Raw genomic sequence first — 12,634 nt, 5'->3', positions numbered from 1 at the left:
TCCTCTAGAGTTTTGATGGTTTCCTGTCTCACATTTAGGCCTTTCATCCATTTTGAGTTTATGTGTATGGTGTAAGAAAGTGGTCCAGGTTCGTTCTTCTGCATGTTGCTGTCCAGTTCTCCCAGCACTATTTGCTAAAGAGACTGTCTTTTTTTTCCATTGGATACTCTTTCTTGCTTTGTCAAAGATTAGTTGGCCATACATTTGTGGGTCTATTTCTGGGTTCTCTATTCTATTCCATTGGTCTGTGTCTCTTTTTGTGTCAATACCATACTGTCTTGATGATTACAGCTTTGTAGTAGAGGCTAAAGTCCGGGATCATGATGCCTCCTGCCTTGGTTTTCTTTTTCAACATTTCTTTGTCTATTTGGGGTCTTTTGTGGTTCCATACAAATTTTAGGATTGTTTGTTCTAGCTCTGAGAAGATAAATATATTTTTTTTTAAATAAGACTTTCCAGGGGTGCCTGGGTGGCTCAGTCGGTTGAGCATCCAACTTCAGCTCAGGTCATGATCCCGTGGTCCATGAGTTCGAGCCCTGCGTTGGACTCCGTGCTGACAGCTCAGAGCCTGGAACCTGCTTCAGATTCTGTGTCTCCCTCTCTCTCTGCCCCTCCCCCGACTCATGCTCTGTCTCTGTCTCTGTCTCTCTCTCTCTCAAAAATAAACATTAAAAAAAAATCAGACTTTCCAGGGGTGCCTGAGTGGTTGAGTCAGTTAAGTGTCTGACTCTTGATTTTGGCTCAGGTCCTGATCTCATGGTTCATGAGTTGGAGCCCTACATCGGGCTCCAAGCTGGCAGTGGGAGCCTGCTTGAGATTCACTCTCTCTTGCTCTCTGCCCCTCTGGTTCTCTCTCTCTCTCTCTCTCTTTCTCACTCTCTCAAAATAAATAAACTTTAAAAAGTAAAAAATAAAAATAAAATAAAATAAAATAAAATAAAATAAAATAAAATACTTTCCAACTAATAACAGCAGAGCCATGACTAGAATTCTCAGCCCGTTCCAGTGACAGCACCACTCAGAACCTGCTCCAGAGAGTGGACACCAACCACCTCAGTGTGCGTTTACTATAGCCTTGTACCATTTTCTTGAATCATTGGTTGCAAATTCCACACCCCCTGCAAGGTGTCTATTTTCTTCTCACCGTCTCTTGAAGGCATCAGGTGTTGTAGGATAAAGTCACAGCCAGTAATTTCTCCCGATCCCTGGATATGTATCCCTAGGTCTTATACTCATATTCACCTCTTTTAAATTACAAAGCAGTTGATACACAGATTGCTTCCATTCCCTCTCTCAAAAAGTAAATTTCTTCCTATTTGCTGGGGATGACTCCTCCTCCTCTTCTTCTGTCTCTCTTCCTCCTTCCCTCCCTCCCTCTAAATTTCTATAGATTTCTGTTTCATCAGTTATTCTCCTTTTCTAAAGTATCCTCAGATTATTTCTGCTCCCTCCTCCATCTTTTTTACTTTAAAGAAGAAAAGATCTTCCCTCTCATGTCAAATCTTTACTTTCCATTGTGACTTTTCATTAAGGGTCCGTAGTCTCTCTCTGCTCACTCCCATATCCTATAATCTAGCACATATGTTTGTCAAGCTTATTGGGATTTCTTGCTCAAAAGTCACCGGGAAGCCACTTACTATTGTATCTAGCACCCTTTTCTCAGCCCTCACTCCCTTCCTCACTCAAGAAGTGACACCCAGGTAGGGTGGGGGTATCTCTCTCTGCACACTCTCCCTTGGAGCTCATTGCCTCAATGCCATTCTCATTGTCCTCACAACCTTCCCTCAGGCTTCTCTGTTGTCTTTGTTTTCTTACCTGACTTTTAATTTTTTTCAATTAAAAAATGTCTGTTTTCAAGCCCTAGTCACCGTCCCTCCTTTATTTACTTACCTGTATTATGGATCTATTAAATTCCATCTTCTCACTAAAAGCTCTTCACCTTCTAATGATTTCCCTATTTCATGTATTGGTCATGGGTGACTCTCAAGAGATTGGAAGTAAAAATGGCCTGGGATTCGATCTGAGCTTTGCCATTTACTGTATCATTTGGGGAGAATCTTCTTAACTTCTCAGAACTTCAGCACATCCTCCATAACATGGGCTTGAGATGAGGAAATTATAAGTGCATACAGTGCCGTCCTGTAAAGGGGATTATGGGAAGTGACCAGCTGCCCACTCCGGAGTCCCACCCCACCACACACATCCCTTCCCCGCTTGAGCATTCCAGCACTGAAATCAGTACCAGACTTGAGTCCTTCCCAAGGCCCATCTCCCAGACCCAGTTTGTCAAGTCCACCTGCTTAACCCTCCTTCCTGTGGGTTTTCTTTCCACCTCCAGAACACAGCCTCATGGTTCACTGCTGGCTTGTCAACACAGTCTTCTCTCTAGTTCCACCACCTCCAGTTTCTCCCAACTTTCAATCCACCCTGGACAATGGCACCAGATTAATAAATATTCCAACACACTGCTCAAAACAATTACTTTCCTAGGGTGCCTGGGTGGCTCAGTCAGTTGAGTGACTGACTCTTGATTTTGGCTCAGGTCATGATCTCACGGTTTGTGAGTTTGAGCCCCATATCGGGCTCCACGCTGACAGCAAGGAGCCTGATTGGGATTCTCTCTCTCCCCCTCTCTCTGTGTTCCTCTGCTGCTTGTGCTCACTCTGTCTCTGTCTCTCTCTCAAAAACAAGTAAATATTAAAAAATTATTACTTTCCCAAGGCAACCCACCTAATGAGTAGGACACAGATTTGAGCCCAATCTACTCCTGAGTCTGTATTCATAACCACAAGCCTGTGCTATCTCTGTAACAATGCTTGGACTTGAAATTCAAAATCCTTCATGATCTGACCCTCTCTACCTATTCAAGCTTTCCTTCTGCCAGACCGGTATATCAGTATTTGATTTACTTGCACTTCCTAACATAAGCTTTCTTTATCCTTCAGGATTCTTTCAGCTATGAGTAACAAAATACTAACTCAAGTGGCTTAAACAGTAAGGGGATTTATTATCTCATGTAACGAGTCCAGAGCTGAAATAGTTCCAGAAGCATTTAATATCACATTTGAACAATAATCCTAAGACCCAGATTTCTTCCAACTTCCCTCCACTTTGCTCTATTCAACATGATCTCATGTGAACTCTCTCTGTGGTTCCAAGATGGTACCTCAGTTCTAGAAAGCACGTACAGATACAACCATATCCAATAAAAGTAAAGACAGCAGCTATATGGTGCACCATGATTTGAGTGGAGAATCTTTTCCCATACCCCACACCTGTACCTCAGCCTTTCCCACCAGACTTCCCTTGACATTTCATTGGCCAGAGCTTTATCACCATCACCGAATAATTTGTAAACAAACCACCATGAAGCCAGATACATTTAGAGGCTTCCAACATTTGTGATTACATTGTACATCCCAACTCACTACATGCATAAACACATTTCATAATTCATATATAAAATGCAAACGAAAGTTTTACAAAATAAAATACATCCTTACTATGTGATGCGTTCAGATATTTTCTATTTTATTTTATTCTCTATACTACTCCTTTAATCAAAAACAAACAAACAAACAAAAAACCCACTAAATTGGTTTTGCAGCTCCCTAGTAGACTGACTGTTACCTGCACTTCAAGAAACACTGGCTTCTGCTAATGAGAATTTACTCAAGTATTGTCAGAGAGAGGTGAACTCAAGAATATCATCGAGTCAGTATGGTGAAAGGGGAAATGACTCTTTTAAAGACAGCCAATACTTTCTCATTTTTGTGTGTCTTAGATTATATATTTATCATTTGCCCACACATACAACACCCCTCACTCAACATTCATTTGCTAACATTGGGATGTTTCAAACTTGGGCTGCTTCAACGCACTGCTGAAAAGGCTGGGGTTTTTATTTAGAATTTTGAAAAACTGACATCCCGCGGTAGTTTGTAAGTCACAGAAAATAAATCAAGCATTTTTTTTAATTTCAAGATCTAGTTTCTTTTGATGATACAAGTAGGGTAAAAGGTCATGGGAGTTCAATTAATTTACTTTAAAATGCTCCTTTTAAATGATGTCCAAGGAATAAATCACCAAAGATTAATCTGGAAAAATCGAGTCTCTCCCTCTTGTTTAGGATGTCTTAAGATCTGAGAACAGCTGGCCCCATCTCTGTTCTCTCTTCTCCTGATTCATCTTGCCCGTGATCCCAGGGAGAGGTCACCCTGGGGCCCTAAATAATATGAGCCTGCACACAGAGACTGCCACTTTCTCCCTGCAACTACCTTACCCTTCAGAACCCTGCCAAGCTCAGCAAAGGCTTTAAAGGAACTGGGCTTTGTACCCAGATCTGCTTTTCACCCACTGTGCCTGGCTCTTCACACATCCATGATCATTTATATTTTTACAGTAACACCTTGGTGTGTCCAAGGTTCCTGAGCATCTGTTAGGAATAAAGCATGGTGCAAGGCTACAGGGAACCCCACATGGATAAGCCATGATGCCTATTCTTAAGTGACTTGGAATGGAACACAGGGCCTAATCCTGCAAACAGCTATCTAAACAGAAATTTAATAGTGGAGGTTTCCAAGAAGGGAGATTCGCTAACATTTGGGGAGTGCCAAGAGCCAGATATGGAGTTAGGCCATTTATTTAAACTACCCTCATCAAAAAGCTATACCTCTTTTGCAGTATTATCATCTCTGTTTTGCAGATGAGGAAACTGAGGCTCAGAGAATCCTAGTAACTTTTCCAGTGGGACATGATTAGTAAGCAGTGAAGCCCAAGGGCAGAGATCCTTTAGATTCCAAAGTTTAGTGTTTTCTCTGGCATTTTCTCTGAGTCCACAGGCAAAAGAGAATTTTACCCAGAGGAAAGGAAGGCATATTTGAAATGTGCTTTGAAAAAGAAAGATGTGTTTCCCAGTGATAGGGGGCAGTGCGGGGTGCTGGGTACAGAAGGCAAGGCTTCAATGAGTTTTGCAGGCTGGCAAGGGCAGGTTGGGTTCAGGGGATGCTAAACAGTGCAGGTTGGTTGCTATGTGAGGTGTGAGAGACCTCACAAAAGAAAGCAAATCTAGAAAAGTTGCTAAATTCAATTCCCCCAGTTTTTATAATCCAGTAGACATTGCCAAAGGAGGAAGGGCCTTCTGCAGCTTAACTATTTAGATTGTAAGTCAGGGGGCTGGGGGGCATACTGGAAGGGCCATACAGAACAGGAACCTGATGTTGTATTCCTTCACAATGCTCAGAACAAGAGCTCGGTGCTTTGCAGCTAGGAGGTAAACTGTACTTTACCTCAAATGAATGAATGACAGACAAACAAAGGAGGTTTTCCTGCTCTCTCTTGCCATGTTGCTTAAGAAGTGGGTCAGGGTGGGGTGCCTGGGTGGCCCAATCGGCTAAGCACTGGACTTCAGCTCAGGTCATGATCTCATGGTTTGTGAGTTCGAGCCCCACGTTGGGCTCTGTGCTGACAGCTCAGAGCCTGGAGCCTGCCTCAGATTCTGTGTCTCCGTCTCTCTCTGCCTCTCCCCACTCCCGCTCTGTCTCTCAAAAATAAAGAAACATTAAAAAAAAAAGAAAGAAAGAGAAGAAATGGGTCAGGGTGTGCTGTTGGACAATGGGGACAGGGACAGGGACTGACAGAGCAGAACTCAGGGCAAGCTTGACTCGTCCCTCTATACCAGCCTCCAGATGAGTGAGCTGAACAATATGGCCTTTCACTGCTTCTCTGGTTTGGCAGAAGTGACGTGCTGGAGGGCAGAAAGTATTCAAGAGAGAACAGACAGAAGGTAGAAGAGGCAAACGTCCTACAGGATTGGCAGTAGGATCTCCATAGCCAGTAACCCCCTGGCTCATGCTACCACACCTCCGAGCCACATTTTTTTACACAACAGCCTGGTATTTTCCTTTGGATGAAGGAAGAAAGAAACCTAAAATTCTGGCTGTGGGTTACTTACTGCCTTGTGGGTTAGGTGACAAGGAGGTGACACTGGTGTGGAAATTTAGCAGCATGGTGCACCACAGTCGGGAAGCAGCTTTGTGCCAAAGCTCGGTTTCGAAGACTTTGCAAGTTGTTAATATATAAATCCCAAGCAGGAAGAGGCTCCAATGTGTGGCAGAACAGTTTTGCAAGTTTAGTTTGCTCGGCTTTACAGCCAGATAAAAATGGGCCCCCTTGAAGCCACAGTCACAACCTGAGCAAGTGAAGCCCAAACTGTGAGGACAGTGAGGCGAAAAGGGACACAAAGGGGACACAAGAGATGGAGGGAACGTCAAACTTAGAGATACACCTGCTTCTGATACGGTGAAGGCCCTGAATGCTTAATAAATGGTCATGGTAATGGCAATAGCAGGAGTTACAGTCACATTAAACAGGAAGTTGCTGGTGCCAGTTTCTGTTAATAATGCTCAGTGACACCTTCCATTGGCCTTTATCTGCCAATCACGATGCAGGATGAAGGCATGCTGGCTACATTTAAGGTAGCAGAGGTTGGGGGGAAATCTCAGAGATTTTCACGCTAGTGTTGCCCAATAATTAGAAACACAGATATCGGATGCCGTGGCCTTGGATGAGTGCCACAAGGTTTGTGACTCTGATCTCATGAATAGGATGACTCCAGGTGCACCACAGTAAGTATTCTGGGTTTAATCCTGCAGCGATGTTCTTTTAAGAAGTATTACAATCTGGGGGCACCTGGGTGGCTCAGTCAGTTAAGCATCTGACTTCAGCCCAAGTCATGATCTTGCGGTTTGTGAGCTGGTGCCCTGCCTCGGGTGAACTGAGCCCAGCTTGGGGTGATCCCCGCTTCTCTCACTCTCTCTCTCTCTCTCTCTGCCTCTTGCTCACTTGTGCCCTCTCTCTCTCTCTCTCTCAAAAAAGAAAAGGCACAGTAAATCTGGAAGAGCATGGTAATAGCCAGTATACGGCCCTTGTGTTGAGTTACCATGTAGCCGAAACTGTCACATGCTCACCTGCAGAGAAGTAAAATGTCAATTTCAACCTGCAGTGAGGGAAAACGTTCAGTTCGTAAAAGTCAGATAGGGTCTTCCAAGGTTGTTAAGGTGAACGTATATTACTTTATTAAGATACAGCGCGTATTAATTGACACATTTGTTCATAAAGCAGGAGATATTTGATATTTTCACTTACATCAAAACAATGAAACTAACATTAAAAACTGTTTTGAAATCAAAAGAATCCAGTGTCAGAGGCTAAGTGCACCAATGTGGTCCATAAACACTTATGCCCTGTCTATCTTCTCCTTTTCTCATGTCATCTTCAAGATGATGTTGATCTTTAAGCTGTAGACCTACACTAAACTCTGGGGAACACAGCACAACAGTCTCCCCCCTCCCCACCCTCCCCGCCCCCGCTCTTTGTCTGTCTTTTTCTCCCTCTACCTGACATCATAACTACACACACAAATGCATTCCCAGGCGTAGTCAAATTAAACATAACAAGAAAGCAGATTTCTCGAAAAGTTTAAATTCTAAGATGAAGAATTTGATATGCTTCCAACTTAGGTCCATAGGAAAAGGTTTGAGTTCTTTCAATTTTGTTTTGCTTCTGGACAGGGAAAGTTCAGGATATTTATTATACGTTGGATGAAACTCACTGTTACTCACTTGCAAATCTAGTAACGCTAGATTGAGGCATTTGCTGAAACCCATTCTGCCATCAGTAACCTGCCACCAGTAACAAAATCTTCACCAGTCTGTCCTAGGCTATATTTAAGTGAAGAAATGTTACAGCTACAAAGGGATGATCTTTTGACTTCTGTAAAAATAAAATGAGGTGACGGACCCTTGGGTGGCTCAGTGGGTGAAGCATCCGACTCTTGACCTTGGCTCAGGTCGTGAACTTCCAGTTCGTGGGATTGAGCCCTGCCTCAGGCCCTGTGCTGACAGTGCGGAGCCTGCTTGGGAATCTCTCTCTCCCCCTCTCTCTGCCCCTGCCCTACTCTCTCTCTCTCTCTCACATTAAACAAACATTTAAAAATAAATAAAACGAGATGGAATTTTTCTCTCGTAGGCTGAGCTGATGCCAAGCTGCAATGCCTGGCTTCTGGACTGTGGTTTGTAGGCCATGTTGTCTTAACAGAAGGCCGGTAAATGTAGAAACAGAGGATGCTATTTGAAGTATTTGTAGTGTCTAAACTTTGAAAGGGATACTCTTCTGGATGAATTGGTTGATCTGCCTTACTTCACAGGTAAGGAAACTCCAACCTCAAATACTTTTTTTTTTTTTTTTTTTTGAGACAGAGAGAAAGAGAGAGCATACACTCGAATTGGGGAAAAGCAGAGGGAGAGAGAGAGAGAATCTTAAGCAGACTCCACACTCAGCGAGGAGCCTGATGCGGGGCTCCATCCCACAACCCTGGGAACATGACCTTATGTCACCATGATGCAGAAAAACAAAGTAAAATTTGTCATTGTGAAATAATGGAACTCTCATCTGAAAAAGGTAAAGACGTTTGCAATAGAGCAGATACACTTTGCTGTGTCAGGCATCAGGCACCATGCTTGTGGGAGCTTCTCCGATTGTGTCAGAGTCCCTTCTGCACCCATTCCCACCTCTGCCCTCAGGTGCTTCTCGTCCTCTCCTCTGCAGTGGCGTCTCCTAGTTCTTTATTTACTCATGCGTGGTTTCGTAGGCTATATTTGTAAGCTTATTTTCTTTACCCCATGTTAAAGTCATCGAGAACATAATAGTTTAAAAAATAAATTTGTGGGGCGTCTGGGTGGCGCAGTCGGTTAAGCATCCGACTTCAGCCAGGTCACGATCTCACGGTCCGTGAGTTCGAGCCCCGCGTCAGGCTCTGGGCTGATGGCTCAGAGCCTGGAGCCTGTTTCCGATTCTGTGTCTCCCTCTCTCTCTGCCCCTCCCCCGTTCATGCTCTGTCTCTCTCTGTCCCAAAAATAAATAAACGCTGAAAAAAAAAATAAATTTGTTAAATGAATAGTGAATAAAGAATATATATATATATGTTTATTTTTCTATGTCAAAACAACAAGGATAATAGTCCAAATACTATGCTATAATATGTGTTATATGCTTCATATAGGGCACTTAACCTTGTCAAGTTATATAGTAGTAGCTCGATGATATCTATTGAATGCCTACTCAGTCTTCTCCTGGAGCTGTCGAAAAGTGTTATCTTTCCACATGCTAATGATTTCACTTTTAGTATTCATTGATTAAGAAGACATAAATGGATGGACGGATTTTCAGATGCTGACCTTACAACTCCACAATCTCCCAAGGGTCCCTAGCCCATGGGTTGGAGATCTCACGAACTTTAGATTGTTCCAATATCTAGAATGAGACTTACGATCCGTCGTGAGAGTCACTACAATGGAGCAAAGCACTCGCAAACATGAGCAAAGGCAAAGGTCTGAGAGCTAGAGAGAAAGAGACAGGAGAGGACCAAACAGCAGATCTCCATTCCTTTTTTGTCTTACTGAAAAGTTTAAGGGCAGAGTAGCTTCACGCAAGGCTGGATCCAGGAACTAAAAAAATACAAAATAAAAAGTCACCAAGACTCAGTTTTTCCCTACCTCTGGTTTTCTCTGAAGAACTACTGTCAACCGGGCTCTCTCCTCATGATGTAAAGAAGGTTAGCTGAAGCTCAATATAGTGACTACTGCAGAAAGTGAGGGTCTTTTCCCCAGTGGTTCCCACAAAATCTCATGAGTGGCAGCAGGTGTATATGTTCTAAATCTGATCCACTCACTGCGGCCAAGAGGTTAAAATGTGTGGATGGACAGGCATGGTTTACACGTGGGATGACGCGCCATTCGGTTTTGCTTGAGATTGTGTTGGCTTTACAGTTGCAAGTCCTGTGTCCCAGAAAACGCTTGGGTAAATCAGGATGGTTGGTCACCCAGCTTTCGTACAGGGGACTGAGGATGGGATTATTTCTGAACTACAGGGGTTGAGAACGTGCATAATGGCAGGGAAAACGTTGCCTACACCTACATGTGAACTCTAGCTCTGTGCTAAATACAGCGGTTACAAGTGCACATCATTGACCTGAAATGCAGTAATCTACATCATCGTCAAAAGTAGGTCTGAAATGGGGCGCCTGGGGGGGCTCATTCGGTTAAGCGTCTGACTTCGGCTCTGGTCATGATCTCACTGCTTGCGGGTTCTAGCCCTGTGTCGGGCTCTGTGCTGACAGCTCAGAGCCTGGACCCTGCTTCAGAGTCTGTGTCTCCCTCTTTCCCTGCCCCTCCCCAGCTTGTGCTCTTTCTCTCTCAAAAATAAATAAACATTTAAAAAAGTTAAAAAAAAAAAAGTAGGTCTGAACTGAGATGCCCATTAAGTTAAAATGCACACTGGATTTTAGAAACCTGCTATGAAAAAAATAACGTAAGTTATCTCATTAGTAATTCTGTTAATTAATAATATCAATTGACTTGCTGAAATGGCAAGGCTTTAGATATGTTGAGTTAAATGAACTATACTATTCTTTTTACTTTTTTAATGTGCCTGTTAGAAAATTTAAAACTCACATTGTGTTTCTGCTGCACAGCACAGCTATAAGAATTTTAACAAGGTAATAATGTAATTATGTCATGTATAGGTGGGGACATATTTAAAAAGATGCCTTGAATGTATGGGCATCTTAAATAGCAAATGATAAATTAGAGAACATCAGGCCCACAAACGATGGGAGATAAAAATATCAAATTCAAGACCAAATTTATTCACTCACCTCTTCCTGTCCTCATCTGTGCCGGAATCAGCCTTAAGTCCTGGGACTTCAGGCCCAAATGTCCTTCGAGAGCACAGAGACCAGAAGGGAAAAGACTGGCAAAAAAAGAAAATTGTAATGCAAATAATGTTGTCAGTAATATGATAAACTCTCATGCCCCTGGTCTGTATTGATTTAATTAATTCTATCATCCAAGTAAGTTTTGTTTATTCAATACATACTGAGCCTTTCCTCTTTTTATTTCATGCCAAGTTCCTTGAGACTAGGAATCGTGTACTACTAAGCTGCATTGCTTACTAACCAATTGCTGTGGTTTCAGAGCTCCCTTTTTACATCATGATCAAATGTTTCTTCATCCCTTAGTCACTCTGACCAGAAGCAGGTGAGCCCCAGGAAAGCTGATGGGCTTAGGTTCTAAATATCACCAATGTTCCTCACCAGCTCCCTTACCTAAGGAAAGTGGTTAACCACTCTGTGCCTCATTTTCCACCAACAGCACTGAGAAACAAGATCCTAGGTGACTCTTCCAACACACACACACACACACACACACACACACACTCACACGCCTTTGCTCGCAATTTAGCTTATTATTGTCAATCATCTGTAAATACCAAATGCTTACAAACACTCCAACTCACTGTCATTGGATTCCTTCGATATAACTATTTTCAGTCACGGGGAGGGTTCTGCATACTAGCGACTGGGTTCCCTCTAAACATCCTTGAGAATGTTTATTTGAAAAGATTACCTTGTTTTCCTTCAGGATTAAGTCATGGTCACCGCAGAGAGAGATGATTTGGAAAAATGACAAACAGTTTTTGATCGTTCCTCAAAGGCTGCCCTTGTTAAATGAATATGCCCACAGAAAAACAAAATGTATTCTAGCCCACACACGTTAGAGGCATTTTTCAAACACCTAGATTAGAGAAGATAGGTATTACAAATAACATATTTGTTGCATAGAGTGAAGAAATCACAAACTTGCTTGGATAAACACTATTAAATGCATACTTACCCAGTGGATTGCGACAGTTCCCCTCTGGCCCTCACTGACGAGCTTGACTCCAGCTGTAAATTTGCTTGCAAAACTTCCTTGTCAGAGAACTCGCCCTGTTAGGAGGACTCAACCCTGGCTTCGAATCTGCAAGGACAGAAAAATCGATGTGACAGAAAAGCGGTTGCTTGTGTCAGGCCTAACTAAGGAGAGAAAAGGCTTTAAATTAATCATGATTTAGGGATGCTAGTGAGGCAGTACAAAGGCACATTCCTCTGGAGTCTCTGAGAAAAGGGGGGAAAAAAAGAGCCTGGAGCGCTCTGGTTATGCTACCCGCGGATCCTGCCCTTCTGTTATAAACAGAATTCAGTGTTTATGGTGGGAGTTGGTCTTGTGTAAGCAGATAAAAATGCATCAAAATCTACCAGCTGTTGGTTTAAGCGGTTATGCACAGAATCTCTCCACGTATAGGGTAAAGGTAAATGAAAGTTTCATCTTCTCTCCTAGAACCTGTGAACTGTGTTCCGTAAGCTGGGAGGATTTTAGATTATATATTAAATTTTGATTCCCCACAAAAGCAAAAGCTGATTTGAGCTTCTTATCTGGAGAGAGGTTGAGCATCACCCTCTGGATGTGCCTTTGTTCATTCCTCACCTACCTTGTACAATCAGAGCATCTAAATATGAAAAAGAGGGACACCTGGGTGGCTCAGTAGTTTACGCGTCCGGCTTCGGCTCAGGTCACCATCTCACAGTTTGTGGGTAGGAGCAGCACGTTGGGCTCTATGCTGACAGCTCAGAGCCTGGAGCCTGATTGGGATTCTGTGTCTCCCTGTCTCTCTGCTCCTCCCCCGCTCATGCTCTGTCTCTGTCTCTCTCTCTCTCTCTCGCTCTCTGAAAACTGAAGATTAAAAAATGTTTAAA

General features: G+C 43.0%; 1 long non-coding RNA gene across 2 annotated transcripts; it reads right to left on the bottom strand.

Annotated features, from left to right (window-relative positions):
- Positions 1 to 960: 960 nt before the first annotated feature.
- Positions 961 to 11,848, bottom strand: LOC124528247 (uncharacterized). 2 transcript variants are annotated; one of them, XR_006966128.1, is made up of 4 exons: positions 11,733 to 11,848; positions 11,466 to 11,633; positions 10,715 to 10,809; positions 961 to 2,139 (listed from the first exon to the last, which is right to left on the bottom strand). It is a non-coding gene; the product is annotated as an uncharacterized LOC124528247 (long non-coding RNA). The 2 variants fall into 2 exon arrangements; XR_006966129.1 differs by lacking the exon at positions 961 to 2,139 and adding an exon at positions 8,931 to 9,506.
- Positions 11,849 to 12,634: the final 786 nt, after the last annotated feature.

Source organism: Lynx rufus, unplaced genomic scaffold, assembly GCF_022079265.1.
Source record: "Lynx rufus isolate CCGP_SWC_20201006 ecotype Redwood Valley unplaced genomic scaffold, mLynRuf1.p SCAF_6, whole genome shotgun sequence".
Classification (NCBI taxonomy): domain Eukaryota; kingdom Metazoa; phylum Chordata; class Mammalia; order Carnivora; family Felidae; genus Lynx; species Lynx rufus.
The sequence above is the reverse complement of the archived record's forward strand: the minus strand, read 5'-3'. Positions and strand labels throughout refer to the sequence as shown.